Source organism: Zea mays, chromosome 5 (genome assembly GCF_902167145.1).
Source record: "Zea mays cultivar B73 chromosome 5, Zm-B73-REFERENCE-NAM-5.0, whole genome shotgun sequence".
NCBI classification, from domain to species: domain Eukaryota; kingdom Viridiplantae; phylum Streptophyta; class Magnoliopsida; order Poales; family Poaceae; genus Zea; species Zea mays.
In genome coordinates this window covers 93139639-93145638 of record NC_050100.1, presented here as the reverse complement: position 1 = coordinate 93145638, position 6000 = coordinate 93139639, and positions in this window count along the sequence as shown.

Sequence of the window (6000 nt, the reverse complement as noted above, 5' to 3'; positions counted from 1 at the left end):
TTCCGAAGGTCCTCAAAATGTGACTAACCATATGTTTTCAGTACGATATAGATTGTTACAGGAGGTTTCGGCTCTCGGATAAAATATCTTCTCTAATGGCGAAGGCATACGCGGTGTAAATGTCACACCCGGTTTTGGAAGGAAAACCGAATGCAAACCATGTACGTGCCAGGATCAGAAACTCACGTACACGGCGATTACATAAATCACTCATCATACCACAATGCTTCGAATAACGATAAAGAATAAGTAATGATATTAAAGACTAGAGTCATTTACATAATATAAATCAAAGTGCACAAAATAGAAACGTAGCCAACGTAAATAAACCCACCATAGACAGCTGACTGGGGGAGGTCGCTAGCCTAATCCTCGAACTCGTCGAAGTCCTGGAACTCCTGGAGATCCTTCTCGACGCCTTCTTCTTTACCTGAGCATAGATTGCACCAAAGGCAACCTGGTGTTTTGTGAAAGCAAGGGTGAGTACACATCAACGTACTCAGCAAATGTCCCGTTTGGCTAAGGTGGACTAGCTTTATGTGGGGTTAAGCTCAAGCAGTTGCTTTTAGTCAGTCAGGTATTTATTATTAGTGGAAGCCAAGTTTTATCATATAACCAACCCATGAATCACTTCCTCATCGAGGAACATTATAATCGTCATTGAACCAAAAACCATTAATGGAACCATTGAATCTCGAACCAGCTATATCTCTAATTAAAGAGGATCCCAAGGCCGCTCATAACCGTGAGCATGGCTGATATATCAGTTTCTAACCCTCTACAGAGGTCGCACACTTTACCCATGAGTCATGATTCCCTTTCTGCCCGGGGAGAGCTAATCCCCATTGACCACTACCTAGGTGGCCTGGCAGGGTATCACTACGTAGCCTTTATAAAGACTCCCCTGGTGCATAGCTGCTCGTTAGGTTTCACCAGTCATAAAAACGCAGTACACCTCCCCAAGGTGGGTGACTAACAAAACCAAATCGAATGAATCTCTGCACCTCCCCCCCCTTGGCAGAGCGAGCACTACGCCCCGGCCCCCATTGACGGCCCTCTGGCAAAGCCAACATACCCCAGGTTCATCTAATTAATCAGCTAAGGGCGTCCCATTCCACCCTCATGGTTGCACTGTTATCTCGGGTGGTCACTCCACGAACAGGTCCTTACAGAGAGGTACACAGGAAAAAGGCCTGAGCCCCCTAGAGTATCACAAGTCCATCAACATAATCAGGATAACAGTATCGTATCATAAATATTCACATCTTGTTCGTTGATTAAAGTTAAGGCAATAGCAAAATTCTAACTATAATAACCCAAAAGGTAAACAAGGATAAGGTACATAGAAACTAGTCAATCCTTAGGTTTCATAAAGTAAAGTGGGACAATGAATTATAGAGTATGTAGGACATAATAGGTCAGAGGACACTTGCCTTCACCAAACAGATGCTCAGGGTCTTCAACTCTGTAGAACTCGAAGAACCTGACCACTTGGATGCCGACGCTTGATCGTCGATTCCTCGATGCTCGAAAACAGATCGCAATCTATTCGCGACGCACAACGAACACAAACAGGCACAAACAAACATATATATGCATAAGAACATTACACCATACAAATACAAACATAATAAAACATGCAAAACGAAATAGAGAGCGTTACTACGGTCACGCGAGAAAAAAGAAATGTCGAACTGGAAGCGACGGTTGGGAAGTTAGCGCGTTAACGTTGAACAAATATTATCTATAACTTTTAGTTCGACATTATCACATATAAATATTATACATCAGCCAGTTCGATTAATCTGCTTCACTAACGGCTATCAGTTAAATAAGTAATTTAATCAACACAAGAGATTCTACGCGAGGTGAATTTACGATACATGAAACAACATGACAGCGTGAAGAACAACGCGCGGACACGCACGATATAACACGCTGACGACACACTAAACAGCACGTGCGACCAGCGCGAATACCGCGCGAATAAGCACGCGACCACGAGCACATCACGCACAAATAGCGTGCAGACAGTGCGACGACGTGTGGTAATCGCTAACAAATAATGCGATTACACTAAACAAATATTGGTTAGAACATTAGTTCTGCATAATTATATTGATTGACATTTATATTGACTAAGCGAATACTAAACCTAAGAATTGAGTAAACATCAATCACCTTAACATGTATTTATAAAAACGCATATTAAAACTATAAACTAGTCTTAACTAGATTACCATTTTAATGATTATCGGAGAAGCAATTGATTTAATAAAACATTTGTTGCGACAAAAATGTTTAACATTTAGACGATAGCCTTACAAAACTAATACGACTAGAATGGATAAAAAAATAGTTTTACGATAAAAGCTATTGTGTTTTAGTATATTGTTGATTAACGGTGACGTGGCGCAGTTCTATTGGTCAGAGCATGGCCGCTGAGAGGGCTACGAAATCACAGCCGTAGAAAAGTCCTGAGATCTTGTGTGATGGTAATTTTCTATTAGTTTCTCGCATGAAGGAAATCGTGGAGGGTGCATGCTCTGTCTTGCATGTGCATGAGGGGATTAGGGGGCAGTTGTCTCGATTGGCTGCATGCATATCACAGAGGAAATAGCATCGGTGGGGCCCACGAGCAGTTCTTCCAAGTTGTGGATGATGGCACGCACTACGGCATAGGCAAGCTGGTGCTCGCCACACAGCCATCTACGCAGGCTCGTCGGTCGGGCTTAGCCGCGATGACGACGCGGTGAGGACGCACTACTCCTGTACGAGCGAGCAGCCAGAGAAGGGGGCAGCGCGGCTCGCCGGCCAGGAAGGGATGTCTCGCCCGAGCACAACCGGCAGCGTTCACCGGTCGGAGCTCATCGAAGCGGACAGAGCTTGGCTAGAGCACAGACTACGCACATGAGAAGCGCGGGCGCGCACGGAGGACCAAACGCGACAGCACACACGACGAGTTCATGGGGAGGGTATGGCAGAGCTTACCAGCCGAGACGACAGCGGCGGGCTCCGGCGAGGGCGGGGGGGGGGGGGGGGCGACGATGGGGCGATGCGAGGACTGCCCGCGACTGGCAGGCACCATCGGCGTGACCAGAGCAGGTGCTCGGCGTGGGGTGCCGCGATGCCGGGCCTAGCCGCCACGGGACGCTGGACCACTGCGTTGGGCGAGCCGCAGCCGAGGGGCTGCTGTGCATGGGCGTGAGGCGAGGCAAGGGGAGTGAGGAAGCACATGGGGGCCGAGGGCCTTACTTCCACGACCTAGGCGAGATCGTGGCCACGATTTCTGTCTTCCACGCGCGCACGACGAGCAGGTGCGTGGTGGCGGCGAGCGTGCACGATGGGGAGCACGCCCACGGCGCGGGCGAGCGTGGCGGCGGCTGGAGCGCGCGCAACAGCTAGGGTTTGGGGCGCGGCTGGGGTGCGCGCGCGCTGGGCCGCGAGAGCGCAAGCGGGATGGGCCGCCACGGCTGGGAGCTGGGCCGCAGGAGGCAGGGGCGCGCAGCGTGGGTCGCCGGTTGCTCAGATGGGCCACGCGAGGGGGTGAGGGGAGGGTGAAATGCGCGGGCTCGAGAAAGGAAAGGGAGGAGGAAGTAGGATGGGCCACCGAGCAGGCCGGCTCTGGGAAGGAGCTAGGGTGGGCTTTTTCTTTTATGCTCCACTTCTTTTCTTTATCTATTTCTTTTCTTCCCTTTCTATTTAAATTTAGTTTTAGTTTTGAATTCCAAATATACCATGCATTATGAATCTAGATGAATGCACAACAAAGCATAATCATCATAACAAAATAGATGCTCCAGCATGATGCAATAATCAAGGATTATTTTAGGGTTCTATTTTACTTCATTTAACATATATATATATATACACACACACAAAATAACTCTCCACTATTTAGTAAAAAGAAAAGAAAATTATGAAAAAGAGAGGGTAACACCTGAATTCGGTGGATATTAGAAAAGAAATTTTATACCCCCAAATTCATGGTGTTACAGATCTAACCCCCTTAACAGGAATCTCGCCCTCGAGATTCAAGAAGAGGCTAGTAGGAAAATTAGATTGGTTCATTGATTGATTACGACTTTCTTGAGTTGACTTTGACTCTACAAGCTTAACTTGTAGACCGGTGGCTTTGACCTTCAGACGCTCAAGACCAAGCGGTACACTTATTGAGGATCCCTTGGACCGGTGGGTTAGGACCCACACACGCTTTCGTTGCGCCACTTTGATCTTATTGGTTGATGTTGAGCGCGTTGTCTTCATTGGGGTTAGTGACTAACCCTCTTAACAGGAGCGTTGATACGCACTTGGTGAAGATGCTGTCGACTCTGATCTTGACTAATTAAGAGGGGTTGTAGGATGCCAATCAGACATATGCAAGAGAGAAGGGTATAGATAGAAAAGGTAAGCATAGATGGGTTAAAGAGAGAAAAGGGAGGGCACCCAACTACCTAACTATATGTCACTCAGCTAATAAACTGATGTCATTGCGGACCAAGGGCCACAACACATCAACACTCATTTCAAAGAAGCAAATCAGTCATTACAGAAAGACAAACGTCATGAGCACACAATAACAAACATCTTGTTTCTACACGTTAATGTTAACTAGATGGTGGTCTTTCCTTACAAAGGGGGAAACTACTCTAAGGTTGTCGAAGGACAAGGAGAAGAACAGGACGCACAAGATAGGGGCACGAACATGATAAAGGGTGGAGCTAAAGCAAGGATTGTAGCCGACAGGGGAGAGAATGCAACCAAGGTCAAGATAGGTAAAACACCATTCTCAAATCGAGATGGGAAAGATGATATTTCAAAAGGTAGGCATGAGATAAGCATCATGGAAAGATATAGATATTAGGAAGGTAAGGGTAATATCGAGCAAAAACTAAGACTTGCAACGCGACAGAGGAAAAGGGGACGAACAAGAGCGAGATGGGCAAGACATCACTCTTGGAATGAAATGGGAGAGGCGGCTTTAAATGCAGGGACATGATAAGCATCAAGGTAAAGATCGAGGGAAGACAAGGGTTAAGGTGATAACGGAGAAACACACAATAACGGATGTATTTTAGACAAAACTTGCAAGGTGTCAAAGAAGGGGAAGCAGTCAATGATGAAATAGATGAGGAGTTATCCCCGAGCAAGGATCGAAAAGAGGAGGCTTCAAAGGGTAGGATCAAGGTAAGCAGGAAGGCAAGGGCATAGATATCACGAGGGTTTTAAAGGTAATAACGGACAAGGATGTAGGAGAGGAGGTAAATAGGCATAGGACAAAGGATATGATTACCATAAAGGATGGAGTTAAGATAGGACCTGTAAATGGAAAAGGACAGGGTACGTCCAAGGGTCGGATAAGTAAATTGCCACTCTCAAATTGAGGCGGAAGTGAGGGAATTTTTAAAGAGTAAGAATAAAGATGAGTATCAAGGCAAGATCGATGGACGACAAGGTGAGGGTGATAGCAAATAAAAAATAGCAAGGGATGGAATTAACATAAAACTTGTAAGGCGACAAGAAGTGAAAAGAAATCAAGGGAGAGGTAGGTAACTCACAGCCTCAAACTGGGTTGAAGGAAATGGGAGGCTTTTAAAGGATAAGTTCAAGGTGAGCATTTAGGTGGAAGACGTCAATATCGCAAGGGTCAAAGGCGATAACAGACAAGGGTATGAGAGAAAAGATGAAGGCATTAAAGAGCCAGTGGTATGAGTACAACAAAGAATGGAGTTGCGCCCAAGCTTACACGCGGTAAAGAAGAGGATGTTGCCAAGGGTAGGATAAGTAAAACACCGCTCTCAAATTGGGATAGGAGATTGGAGATTTTAGATAACGGACATAGCGTAATCACCAAGGTAAGATCGAGAGATGAGAAGGGTAAAGGCAATAAGAAACAAAAGCACAACAAAGGATGGGGTTACAAACCCTCGAGCCAAAGAAGAGGATACAACCAAGAGAAAGAAGGTATTAGACGGAAGAGGGGCAATTTTAAAGGGCAGG